Consider the following 14,157-nt stretch of genomic DNA (forward strand, 5'->3'; position numbering starts at 1 on the left):
GTGTTCATGATCATAGTGATCTCTCAATAAATTCTTTTACTTCTATATGAAGGACTAAGCTTTCGAAGATAGAAGCAGCTGAAAAAGGAGTAGTAAACTTGTGGTGGTATTCGGAATGGAAACACATTCGTGATACTAAGGTTGACGAGGTTATTAAAAGGTTATAGAACGCTAACGAGCAAAAGTGTAACCAGCATATGTACGGAAGATAGTAACGCTTACGAATTAGAAAAGAATGAGTATTGAGAAGCAAAAGCTATAACGCTAGAAGCTATAATAAGAGTCTGTGCAATAGACTTGAAAGAAATTGGAATGATCACTTAACACGGATTGAGTTTTCTTACGACAATAGATCGTATGTCAGGTATCGAGATGTCGTCTTATGAGATCCTTGAGGGAAGACAATGTCGATCTCCCTTATGTTAGGATGAAGTCGTAGAGCGCAAGATGCTCGGACCCGCAGTAGTCCAAAGGACCAGGGATATAATAGATCTAATCAGAGGACGGCTGGTAGTAACCCAAGATGGACATGATAAGTATGTTGATTTGACACGAAAGGACAAAGAATAGGAAGTAGGGGACCTAGTGTTTTTAAAGGTATTCCCTTGGAAACCCTTGGAAAGGATTGATGAGATTCGGAAAGAAAGGAAAGCTAAGTCCACAATTTGTCGGACCCTTGGATATACTTAAACATATTGGGAAGTTAGCATACGAGCTAGCCCTACCCCCGAACCTGTAGCAAGTTCATAACGTGTCCCACGTATCAATGTTAAGGAAGTGTAATTCAGATGCCAGATAAATAGGGGCATATGAGCGCATAGACATGCAACCCGACGTAACCTATATGGAGCAACCAGGAAGGGTTATAGAGTGAAAAGGAACAAGTGCTTAGGAGAAGGGTTATCAAACTAGGCAGAGTTTGGTGGTAGGACCACAATGTGGGAAAATTTACTCGAGAGCTAGAGAGTGCAATGCTAAGAGAGTATCCCTATTCATTTTCTATCTGATTCCGGGACGGAATCCTTTTAAGGAGGGGAGACTGTAATAACCCCAATTTTTGGAAATTTTTGAAACCCTTATGAATAGTGATTTTGCAGATTATGCTGAATAAGAAAACTTTTCATGCCACACTATGTAGGGGTCCTGTTATTGATATTCTGAGATTTTATTAGTACTCTATATGGTATATAAGTGTATGTAAAGATCGTCAGAATCCAATTCCGAATACTTTGATTTTTTCCGGAAATCCACTAGATACGGAAAGAATTGAGTATAAGGTAACAGGATAAAAAGGATTTAAATTAAAGGAGTATAAGAGAGGATCATAAAAGGAATATAATATATTGAGAAAGGTTAAGGGAACCTAAGTAATAAGATCCCGGGTATGATCCCTCAAACGATAAATGAAAACGAAAGTTAAGCGAACCGTATAACAGATCAGCGGTCATTAGGCAAGAAATTAGGAAGTTAATCAAAGAGATTAGAGGGGATGATGTCATCCAACCAATGAGAAGAGGACAAATAGGGAAGGATGACACCACATGATGACATAAGCATGACAAAGGGAGGAAGGAAATGTGGTTGAATTAGAACCATACAAAGTTTAAGGCTAAAAAGGTAATTAACCAAAACAAAAACAAAACTACTTCCACCAAGCCAAAACAAATCATTTTTCACCAAAACAAAATTCTATTTCTCATCACCAAGAACATTGCTCTCGGCTTTTTGCATTTTCAAAGGGAAATTTTCAAAATCCAAGATCCAAGCTTCCTAAATTGGTAGGATAATTCCCTAGTATTCCTTATGCATAGATATGGCTATATTATGAGTTTAAGCATCCCATTCATTCTCTATCTTCTCCAATAAATCAATGAAGAAGATAATGAATAGTGATTTCAAGGTTTTTAACTTGATTTTTCTTGCTTTTCCTTTAAGATCCAAGCATTCCTAAGACTCCTCAAGGCTTCCTAAGGCTTCCTAGCTACTCACACCACTTCAAGGAAGGTATATCATCTCCAAACCCTAGATTTACTTTGTATATTAGGATGATTTTGGTTGATATGGTATTAGAGTAGCTTAATGATGGTTGGTTTAGAGTTGGGTTGGAATGGTGGAGATTGGAATGTTGAAATCTTATGATTTGGTTAAAGATTGTAGTATAGTTTAAATTCAAGTTTTAGGATTAAGTAAATTGATTATAATGAGTTGATTTGGGGCTGTTTTAATGTAGTTTGGATGGAGTTTTGATTGGGTTATGAATTGGGATTGAATTGTGGTGGATTTGGAATGGTTTAAATTTGGGAAATCGCGTAAACATAGCCGTCGTAATGTCCGATTTACTTTAGACTGCTTTTGTTCATAATATTAGGACCCGAGAACTCCCTGATAGGTTTTGACCATTGCCATGATTAGAAAGTACATGTTACGAGCTTCGTTTTGATATGTGGTTCGTTTGATTCCGATGTACGGTTTAGGATAAACGACCGTTTTAAGTAACGACATTTCGCGAACAAAACATTTCCCCTCGCCTTACTTTGAAACATAGGTTAAAGACCAAAAAGGGTTAATTAGTGTATGAAACAATTATGTTAAGTGTGTTAGGCAGTTGGTAAGACACTCGCGAAGGAATCGCCTTAAAACTCGTAATGGTTAAATTATTAAAAATGGTGGAGCCGAGGGTACTCGAGTGACTTAAGAGAATCAGTAAGCGCAGAGCAAGCGTTAGAGTCTAAGTTGGTTAAAGTATAGATTTACAAGTGACTTTGGTTTAATTCCAACTTACTTGTTGTTTATAGGTTACCAGACTCGTCCCGAGCCATTTGTAACCCCCAGTCGCTCAGGCAAGTTTTCTACCCGTATAACTGTTGTTGTGATGTATATGTGTATATGCATGATCTTGCGATAAATGCATATTGGTTATTAGCAAATTCTTGCGATATATTGTAGCATGTGATATGGTATATATGCATGCCTGTTTCATATTCTCGATTTATATATCTGTTGGTTCAAATGCTTATAGTTGCATAATACCTATGCTAGAGATAAGCGGTATTTGAGTTTACCCTTAGTATAGGGGATCAAAAGGTGAACATATTCCTAAACCGGGAGTCGATGTTCCCGAGTATAATATATATATTTTATATATATATGGTCATAGTTTTCCAAACTATTAATCGAATAAGGTTTATTCGATAACTTTAACCATTTATTTTATTATATGAATATTATTTCGAATATTCATTCGAGGGCTTATAACTCCTTTATTTTATTATATGAATATTATTTCGAATATTCATTCGAGGGCTTATGACTCAGCTTATATTATTTAATGATTATTAATTGGATATTCATTTGAGGATGTATGACTCCTTTATTTTATTTAATGAATATTATTTATAATATTCATTCGAGGTATTATGACTCCGCTTATTATTTATTAATATTCTTTATTTTATTAAAGAATAATGTTCGATAATCAAACTTATCTTGATGATTCAAATAAAGATAGTACTTTCGTATAAGTATATCATTGGTTATTTAATACTCATTTCAAGTATAAGTTTTACAACATCTACTTCAATTATTTTTATAAAGATTATTCTTTATGGGAATATTATTTAAATAATAATATTCAGATATTTTCTAATATATTGGGACTGATTTATTTTGTTAAATCAGCATCACTCCAAACATTCTTAAAAATGTTTTGCAAGTCTTCAAAATGATTTTTAAAAGTTAGAGCGGATCCCAAAACTCATTTTTATATTTAAGATCCTCCTTTCGAAGGGGATTTAAATACTCGCTCAAAACCTGAGGGATCCGGCTCTATGGTGTATTTTATATTCGCAACAAGGTTGCAGTTTTGGTAAATGAATTGATTACTTACCCAACATTCGGGAAGTAAGTCCATCTATCGAGTCGGCATAAGCAACATGGGTTCAGTGGGCGTCCATGATAGTGTAAGTGGCTCAGTGGGAGTCCATCAAATGCGTAAGTGGCTGAATGGCAGTCCAGCATAAGGTCCTATTGCGACCAGGGTGATGACCAGTGGGGAATTCGTCCATCTACTAGTAGAAAATGTTACTTATTGGTATCTTTGCCTGATCAGCAAGATATCGGGTTTATGCCACAATTTTTTTTCCTTTCCAAAAATTCATTGGATGTTACAAACTCTGTTCATACCTTACATGACAGAGGTTTTCAGGAAATGTATGAAGAAGATGTATATGTGGATATATATATATATATATATATATATCAGAACTTAATGAAGTATATCATAACTTCATTTCCTTCAAAATATTTCAAAGATTGAATCTATTCAAGTCTTATCTTGTAGTCTCATCAGTATGATGAACTTTTGAAACTAATTATAACTTGAACGGTGGTAGTTCAAGTAGTATTCGGAAAAGATATAAGTATATTGGAGTATCTTGTAACTTCATCTTTTAAACTTATACCTAGTAAATGATTTTCTTATGCATATCAAAGACTTTCAGAAAAACGTTGAGACAAGGTTAGATATATGAGATCACCTTGCAACGATATTTATTTTTATACAGTTATAAACTGGAACTCTGTGTATATTATGCATGGAAGAGGACTTCCAAGATTTTGAAAAGTATATATGTATGTATACTGAATATTTTGCGACTTCATCGCATTAAGATATCAAACTTGGTTCATTTCTTTTGACCAAGACTTTCATGAGTACTATGAGAAGGCTCATATATTGTTAATCATTATACATATTATTTTGGTGGGCTTGCTGCTCACCCTTGCTTTCTTCTTTCATCACACAACAACAGATAGAAAAGATGAACAAAACCAAGCTTCCAATTCGCAGCGGTTAGGAAACGTTCCGCAGTTTTCCGGAAGCGTTGATGCCACCGTAGCTGAGGTAGGAGCTACCAATAGGCTAGGCTTTCAACTTTTGATGTACCAGATTTATGTATATTTATGAATTGTAATAATGACAAAGAAAATGTAAATTTATTCAGAAAACCTTTTAAGGTGTATTGGCAGATAATTGTGGAATAAAATGACTTGTGATTATTTTTGGGTATTCATCTCTGAGACTATAACTTGCGGTGTGTGTGTTTATTGTGGGGTCACAGTACAGAGTAGTTGATTATTTATTAAGATTGGATGTTTTAAGGGAAATGGAACTCGTGACAACCCGGATCCCCGACCCCGGATTTGGGGGTATTACACAAAGCATTATAGTTATTCACATATCATATTTGTTGTTTATACTTGCTCTTCCTTACCGGTCCATCTTCTTCGACTTGGCTAGAAAGACAGGCTTCTGCCATATCCAAGTAGTACTCTTCGGCAAAGGGAAAAGCACCTCAATTTTCATCCAACATAGCAGAAGATAACTTTTTCTGTATTGATGTGTGTTTTCAAGAAGTTTTTGCGGAAACCTGCTGATAACTTTTATATCAAAGAACATGATGTATATGTATTAAAACTAATATCCACCAAGATGCTATAAGAAGCATCCTGAATCATGTTAAGAAATAAACAGAACTTTGGAGATTGGAGTCGGGCCTTATAGGTAAGTGTCTGCTGAGTATTTAAAAATTATATTTTTGTTTACACCTTTTGCAGTTCCTAATTGATCCAATATTAGTTGACTGTTAGCAGCTAACCTACAACATACATGAAATTTGAATTACATTTAGAGAAGACGCGATTGATGACAGACTTTTTGCACAAAAAACGACAACTACTGAACTACAACTTTCCATCAGGTTCCAGTAAATTTTCTGTTTCAAATCACTAACAGTATTTTGAGTCATGTAACATTTAGAATCAAACAACAACAAGATAGCAATAGAACTACAAATGAGTAGGTCCAAAAAACTCAAGATATATAATTCAAGAGACATTTTTGTTCATATGAACTTTTCAGTAGGTAAGATGTCATAAGTTGTGATAAGTATCAGTATCCAAAACATGAGATAGTCATAATGTAACACCTTAATATGACTACAATATAGATTATATGTGGAACTATTTACTTTTATTAATGTCATAAATCTCAAGAGTGTTATTCGTAGGTTTATGATGCTCGGAGAAGAGCTTCTGAAAAGGGTGATGAGATCTGTTGAGAGAAAAAGTTATAAAATTTTCTATTGAATGAAGAAGATTGGTACCTTGGACTTCTTGTGAAGTGTAAGAAGTGAATGGCTGACTATCAGCTTTCTCTATATCTGCAGATGACTTTTTGGACCTTCTCTTCACTATAAAGAATGCAACCACGGCTCCAACAACTAAAATGGATATGAAAATTTCTGCCACACCACCACCGCCTATACCTGATTTCTTGCTTCCACCATCTGATGAGTTATTATCACTTAGTTTTCTATTTCGGTTTTCACTATTGACTGGAGGAGTTCCAGGTGGAGGAGGTGGTGCAGGACCTGAACTCTAAGAGTTACCCTCTCTCCTGTTACAATATCATGCATATACTCCTTAAATATAAAATTATCTACTTGGCACATAATATAATCAGGAAACTAATGTGACAAATACTTACTGAATAATGCTTTTTAGTGGATCAGGTTTCCAAATGCTAAAACGGTTATTTCCAACATTCCTGAGAATGTAGATATAATAGAGTTATTAATATTAAATTGATAGCCCTTACTAAGTAGTAGACTTGTCTTACTCACAAAATATGCAGGGAGAGATTAGCAAGGACATTTATAATGTCCGTGACCTGGTTGTTTTGCAAATACCTGCAAAACAATTAACATTGAAGCCAAAAAGGATCTTATAAATATAACCAAAACTGTGAAATAACCTTAACACTTACATATTGGCCATGCTTGAAAAGGCGCTGAAGTTTTCAGGAAGATCACCGGTCAAGGAATTAAAAGAGAGATCCTTGGTGCAAGAGCAATAACATATGTCAAACCAAGCAAAGCAAGGATTTAACTTGCGATAAAGTAAAAAAATTGAATAGTGATTACAATGTAGAGTAACCCAAAGCAAATTACACAAGTGAAAGTTAGTCATAATACTGCACTTTTGACAAAAAGGTACCTGAGATAAAATAATAATAAATAAAATATTAAATGTTCAAAAAGTAATCCAGCTAAAGCAGTCAAACAAATAACTGAAGAGATATGATCTTGTATGAAAATGGAGAGATGTTTGTATTCAAAAAGCCAGTTGAATATGACAATAGAAGACTTTGTAAAGAAAGATATAATATCTCCTCAGGTGTATGGTTAATGATGGATAGCCTGAGCTCAGCAATCTCCAAAATAACATGAAATTCATTATTCAAAGTTGATTGTTGAAGATTATCATTTTCGGAAAGTGGGATCGAAGAAAAAGAAGTGCTTCTACTTAAAGTTGCTTCAGGTTCATTCTCCGGCATCCAGTCACTAATTTTTATAATATTAACTTTATCCTCTCTCGGGATGTTAATACGTAGAACTCTTGTAGGTTCTTCTGTAACAAAAACAGGCTGATGATCAGATATCTCATCAATACTATACTTTAGTGATTTTGAACGGTCATCACCATCCACCAAGAGTTCCAACTGCCGTGGTCTGCCTAGATCTTCCCATGAAAAAGAGGCAGATGAATTGTGAAGAAGCGACTGCCATGAATCAGTGGAACCATCTACTTGTTGGAAACGAATCGGCAAAAATAGAGAATGATTCTCAATCCTGTTGATAAACAAATTTCTTACTACACTTGCCACACCAGATTTTAACAAAGATAGAAGGCAGTCTTGGACATATCAAATCTAAAATAAAACACTGAATGTTTATTCATAATGAATTTGGTCAACATAGAGCTCGTAAGCAGATTTTTTGCTCATAAAAGTAACATAACCAGTTGTTTCATTCATACACAGGCGTAGTAACAATAGTAATTATAGAAACTCGCATAATAAGAGTACTAATATCGTAGAATAAAGATATTTAAAAAAAATAAAATTCTTACTCGTCTTAATCAAATTATTCATTCATCATATCCGAAACAGCCATTTACTTGTGTATGTATTATCTGTCTTTCCGTTCAATATTTAAAGTACATAGATGTTCCTGCAGTTTAATGTTGTTAAAGAATTGGTGAGTAGAGTGAAAACAATTTTATCCAAAATAGAAAGAAAAAAACTGTTACCAATATTGACGATGCCTTAACACAACACCAGCAATGTCTAACTTGTGCATTCCTTACATGATTGTCAAAGTGCGGAGAGGACACTACACTTGATGTCACTAACGATACAGTTCTGCAAATACCTGACAATGATTTTACTTTATTATCAGAAGATATAGAAGATAAAATACATCAGGGTAATAAAATAAATGACAATTGATATTGAAGTGATTTTCAAGAATTTCATTACCTGAGCCAGCCTCCCTTAAAACAACTTTCCAGTCACCGGTATATTTGTTCAAATACTACTGCTTGCAATTGCATTTAGTTCAAGACAAACTCTACTGAAACAAAATTACTGGATTTTAAAACTAATTTTATAATGTAATTCCGAGCTTAAAAATCATCTCAAACATGTTATTTTAAATTTACAACCACAAATGAAGAATATATTGGTGAACAATTATAAAGACAAACACATATGAAACAAACATATAGAAACACACTGCTCATAGAAATACATACTGATTAACAAACCTCTATTGGAATTTTTGTCAAACATGTGTGCTGCATAATAAAAAAATAAAAAATAAAACATATCAACAAATAACTACAAATATTGTCAGAGAAATAAATGAGATACAAAAATCAGTCTCATTATGAAGTAACTCGGGAACATATATACATGATTTCGTAGAACCTGAATCCTAAGAATTTGTTTATCGGAACCAAACGATTCTCCTTCGCCATTATAATACACCATCATCTAAAAAAATACGAAGAGAATGATAAGAGCTTTGGAGATAAAAACATAACAATGTCTTATTAATTAACATAAAAAACAAATGGATAAACATATATACAACAAACAAATCGTGCATATATGATAATAAAGAGAAAAGAAGATAGAATCCATGGATATAATACAGAACTATAAAGAGAAAAAAAGATAGGAAAATATATTGAACTGATTGTAACGTAGTCGACAGAGGAATGGAACGAAGGCGATGATGATGGAGGCGGCCAGGGTTAAGAGATCATGTTTTGAAAGAATAAATTTCAGAAAAGGAAATCAATAATTATCATTAAATTAGTGTTGTAATAGATGTGAGAAAGTCATGCAAATCTTTTCTTAGATAAGATGTTTAAATTTTAAAATTCAAAAAAATTCCATGTTTAGTGTTTTGATAGATAAAAAAATGGGTAAACTTATATGGATATATCCATGGATATATAAATTTTATACTTAATATGGGTCATGGGTAAATTTATTTACCCATTGGGTAAATTTTGTGGATATATTCATGGATCTAGTGATTTTATACTTAACTAGGGACCTATGCCCGCGCTACGCGTGCTAAGATTAACTTTAATTTTAAAAAAATTATTATTTTTAAAAATTATTTTATAGTTTAATAAACTTTAAAAATTAGGAATGTGGCTACGAAATGGGTATTAGATATACCAAGTAATAAGGCATATTAGATATACCAAGTAATGAAACTCACTAAATCAGTTACTTTTGTTGTAAAAATAAATTATAAATATTTTTTTTCAATATTAAATCGATTTAAATCAGTTATATTTTCATTAAGTATCGGAATTAAAAGGTACATGCATTAATGATGGTATTATAATTTTTCATTTAAATTATTTTTATATTTTGAAAAGGAAATTATATTATAATTTTATTTTACAACAAAAGATAATACTATATATTTTTGTATTGGTTATGTCTTAATTGAACTTAATAAAACTAAAACATATTATATTAGTCAAATACTAAACCCCAAAATCCCAAATATTTTTTTGCAGGCACAAAAGTCCGTCAGCCAAAGGATCGATCGAGTTCTTGTCTGGCCAGATTCTGAATACATATCTCGGAGAAGATAAGCAATGGTGGTTTGTTCAATAGTTCATATTTGTTTTCTTTCATATTGTTAACTTATTTATTATATTCTTTTATAATTGTTTTCATAGAATTGGACTTGTTAGAATCAGACTTTGGTGATGATGCATTAGGACTTATGTTGCTTATTTACGACTGATTGTTCTTTTTTGCCGAGTAGTATTGTGATTAAGATTAATCATCTGCTTTAATTTCTTTATTGACCTTAAATTTGAACAACAATGTACTTGAATGGTTTGAATAATTGCATTTATGTCTTTAAATTGATCCAAGTTATGGTTCTTTAATTACTAAATGGAGAGGAGAAATAGTGACTTATTTGCAATCACTTACTTTGATCAAAGTATTCATCTTCGTAATGTTCAGGTTCATCAGCTTCGTTAAAACTATCAAATAAATTACGTGCTCCGGAAGATGAACCTTCGTTGCATCTTTTGTTATTTAAATTGTTTTGTATATATCTATTTTCACCTGGTGTAAAATGACTTGTGGTAAATATTAGAAACTACTTATTTAATAAAAAAATGTTCTAATATAAATTTCAGGTAAATATATTTACCTGATGTGTCAATGTTTGATTGCATGAAAGAGGAAATAGGTACGGGTGTGGTGTTTTCGCTTCCTGTATTAGTTAAATAAAAATTAAAATTCACATAATCATATGAAGGGTGTGTTGCAAATATCTTCCACAAACCTTTTAAATCTGATGTACCTTTTTCTCTAAAATCTGAAGAAATATCATTTGAGACAACTTTATTTTTTCGTTTATAATCTGGTGACTTTGTTTTGCCATCAGTAGGTATAGGGCGCTTGCCTGGGAAATGTAAGATGAGTCAACCAAATTTTTATCAGGTAATCATCAACAATATAGGGAATCGATATGTTACCAATTACCTTTATTATGAGAAGTAAAGCGTATGATTTTTTCATTTTCATTATTTGTTCCAACAGCCTGCAGATCTGTTCTACCATACACTAAAATGACAAATTCATAGTGAGGCAAATGGTACTTGCTAATTATTGGATTTCTGTAAAGTCAAGAAACAAACGAAAAAAATTATACCAAAACTTACAATTGCAATTGGATGACATTGTACTATTTTGGGATCTAAGTACATTGCATTGAGTTGTAACTGCTGAGTCGAGGTCTGCTGCAAGCGGCTCTTTAAATGTGCCTGTAAAAATGTCTGCGGATATAAGGAAATACAATAACTCTTTATGTATGAATCCAATAAGAAAAAAGATTCAGTTTACATGTAAGTTGATTGGATACCTTTATTTTCTGAAATATTTTCTTTATTCCTTTGCAGAATTGTCATAATACTTGGTCCACGACCTCGCCGTTTAGGATTTTTCCCAGAACCACTTGTTGTATTGTCATCCAGGTTTTTTTTTGAGGTATCCTTAAGACTCAAAGGAGTATTGCTTGTCAAAACACTCACTCCTAGGTAAAGATAATCAAGCCATTTTGTAAAAAATACCAAAATTAGTATTGGTCAAATATGGGAATACTAATAGAGAAAATGCAAAACGTAGTGAAAGCATGCTGATTGGTTTATCTTTTTTTCTACCCTTGCTCCTGCATGATGATGTAACAGTTGAAGTGGAATATAACTTATGAATGTTATCCTGAGCTCCGAGTATAATACCACTTCTTGAATCTGGGGACATGAGATCCACTCCTGGCATAGACTTGGAGCTATCTGAGATGATATCGATAGCTCTGTTAATTTTATGTTTGTATATTTCACAACACGACAGTAATATACAGAGCCATATAAAAACTATAAAGAGTAATGTAATTAAAATGTGGGTATACCGATAGATGGCAGATAGTTTTCTTTATTTTTTTGGAGGATTGTATTAATACTCGGACCACGACCTCGACGCGTATTCTTTGTTTGGATAAGAGTATCGGAACATAACACATTTTTCTCTGCTTACATACAATCAAAAGTTATAAAAAATAAAGATTAAAACTGCAGAAATCATTGTTGTATATATAGCAGTTTGATGAGTTTTCTTCTTCGAGTAAACTAAAATGTATATAAAATATACTATGTAAAATTCACAGTATGAAAGATTAAAGATAAGTAAAAGTATGTATACCATTATTTGGTGGGAAATTTGTAAAAGTTCTTTGAAGGATTGTATTAATACTCAGACCACGACCTCGCCGTTTAACAGATATTTCCGGGGAGACACTGTTACTATTCTCAATTGTGCTCCTTTGAATAGAATGTTGGTCAATTTGGATAGGGGAATTAGAACCCCTTTTATCTTTAACAGAACCTGAAACAAAAACGGTGCCTCCATTGTCGATAATTCTTGGACATTGTAAATGAGTGTTGTACCCCAGATGACTTTTCTCTGCAATAATTCATGTTATCACAAACATATATTATTTTGCATAGGTAAAACATATAATTGATATTACCAGTAGTAACACCAGCGGGCTGAATCTTAATATTTTTAGCGGAGACCGGTTTATTTTGATGATTTTTATCTCCTTGCATATTCACCATCCTATTATGCAAGTAAGCATCAAGTGCTGACCCATGTCCACGACGCTTAACCACTGTAAGACATATGTATTAAAATAATAATATTAATGAGGGATAAGAAAAAGAATAAGAAGAATGTATGAGTAATTATACCAGTCGGTGAAACGGGCGGAGCAGCAGAAGTATCTCGTTTGCGACCTAACTTGGATTCAGGCAGGGAGGATAAACAATCCGCATTATCCATCCTCGCCAGTAATTGACAAAACTCTATTTTGAAGTTGAACACATGAACACGGTGTTAGCAATGATTGATACTGATAACCTGAAACTATGGGCATCATACAATTTAGTTTTTGAATTTTCTAAGTTCATATTGTCGATAAGGAATGTAGCAGACAAATTATTAAAGAGGGATTCAAATTGCATAAAAACGTATAACAACTTACCATATATGGCATGTTACAGCTTATGAATCTAAAATTTCTGCCATATGCCATAAATAAAAATGGGTAAAAGTGTGTGGGTTAACGGGTTATAGTTGGTTATTTCTTGGTTATTTTGCCTAAATGGGTCAAAGTTGGTTATTTTAAGGACCCTTCACTAGCATTCTTTAAGAATATATAGATATGGGTTATGGGTACCCATTTAAAAAATGGGTAAATTAAGAACCATTGAAAAATAATTAAAATAATGTAAAAATGGAACCATTGAAAAATAAATTTTGTAATACTAAAATTACAAAAAAGAAAGAGTAAAAGGGACGACATATCAAATCAATACAAAAAATTATACTAAAATTACAAAAAAAAAGAGTAAAAAGTCGAATAAAAAGAAAAAAAATTGAAAATAGAAGAATGAGAGAGATAAATGTCTGATATAATTTGAAATAGTGGTTTGTGAAGGTAGATATATTTGAATAGATAGTTTTATCGTATTAAGGAAATTTGATTGTATATGAGATAATTAAGGAAATTTGAATTTCAAAAAAAAAATTGAATGTGTAAATAAAGAATGAGAGAGAATAAGGAAACCAATAATTATCATTGAATTAGTGTTGTAACAGATGTGAGAAAATTATGCAAATCTTTCCTTAGATAAGATGTTTAAATTTTAAAATTCAAAAAAAATTGAACGTACTAATCAGTTGCTACAATTAGGGGGTCTAGCCGTATAATAGGTTAGTTTGTATATGGGTTATAAAATATTAAATTTTAAAAGATCCATGGATATGTGTATAATATAATATTTTATGTGTAAAAAAATTAAATGGGTATGAATAGTGGGTCATGGTTAAATTCATGGGTAAATTTAGTGGGTAAATTCTAAATGGGCATTAGTAGTCTTTAAGATAATATAGATTTGGATATGAATATGATGGGATATTGCAAAAATTATATTCAAACGTGAATTTTTTATTTCTTCCCGTATTAAACCCATATTGTACCCGAGCTCAAAAGATATTTAAAAATTGTTAGCACACATGCTAAGAATAATTTTGGAATAACGCACATTCTTTACCCCTGAACCCACATGCTTTTGCATGTGTCTCCCCAAGGAAGTGATTTAGAAATTTGTGAGATATGCCAAAACATGTGTGCTGAGGGTTTAACAATGTAT

General features: G+C 32.5%; 2 long non-coding RNA genes across 2 annotated transcripts; both read right to left on the minus strand.

Moving 5' to 3' along the window:
- Positions 1-6,169: 6,169 nt before the first annotated feature.
- LOC141703060 (uncharacterized) lies at positions 6,170-7,074 on the minus strand. Its single transcript, XR_012567342.1, has 4 exons — positions 6,824-7,074; positions 6,681-6,746; positions 6,545-6,604; positions 6,170-6,454 (listed from the first exon to the last, which is right to left on the minus strand). It is a non-coding gene; the product is annotated as an uncharacterized LOC141703060 (long non-coding RNA).
- A 4,241-nt stretch (positions 7,075-11,315) lies between these two features.
- LOC141703062 (uncharacterized) lies at positions 11,316-11,973 on the minus strand. The gene is made up of 3 exons (XR_012567347.1): positions 11,856-11,973; positions 11,686-11,739; positions 11,316-11,480 (listed from the first exon to the last, which is right to left on the minus strand). It is a non-coding gene; the product is annotated as an uncharacterized LOC141703062 (long non-coding RNA).
- Positions 11,974-14,157: the final 2,184 nt, after the last annotated feature.

This window comes from Apium graveolens, unplaced genomic scaffold, assembly GCF_009905375.1.
Source record: "Apium graveolens cultivar Ventura unplaced genomic scaffold, ASM990537v1 ctg6156, whole genome shotgun sequence".
Classification (NCBI taxonomy): Eukaryota; Viridiplantae; Streptophyta; class Magnoliopsida; order Apiales; family Apiaceae; genus Apium; species Apium graveolens.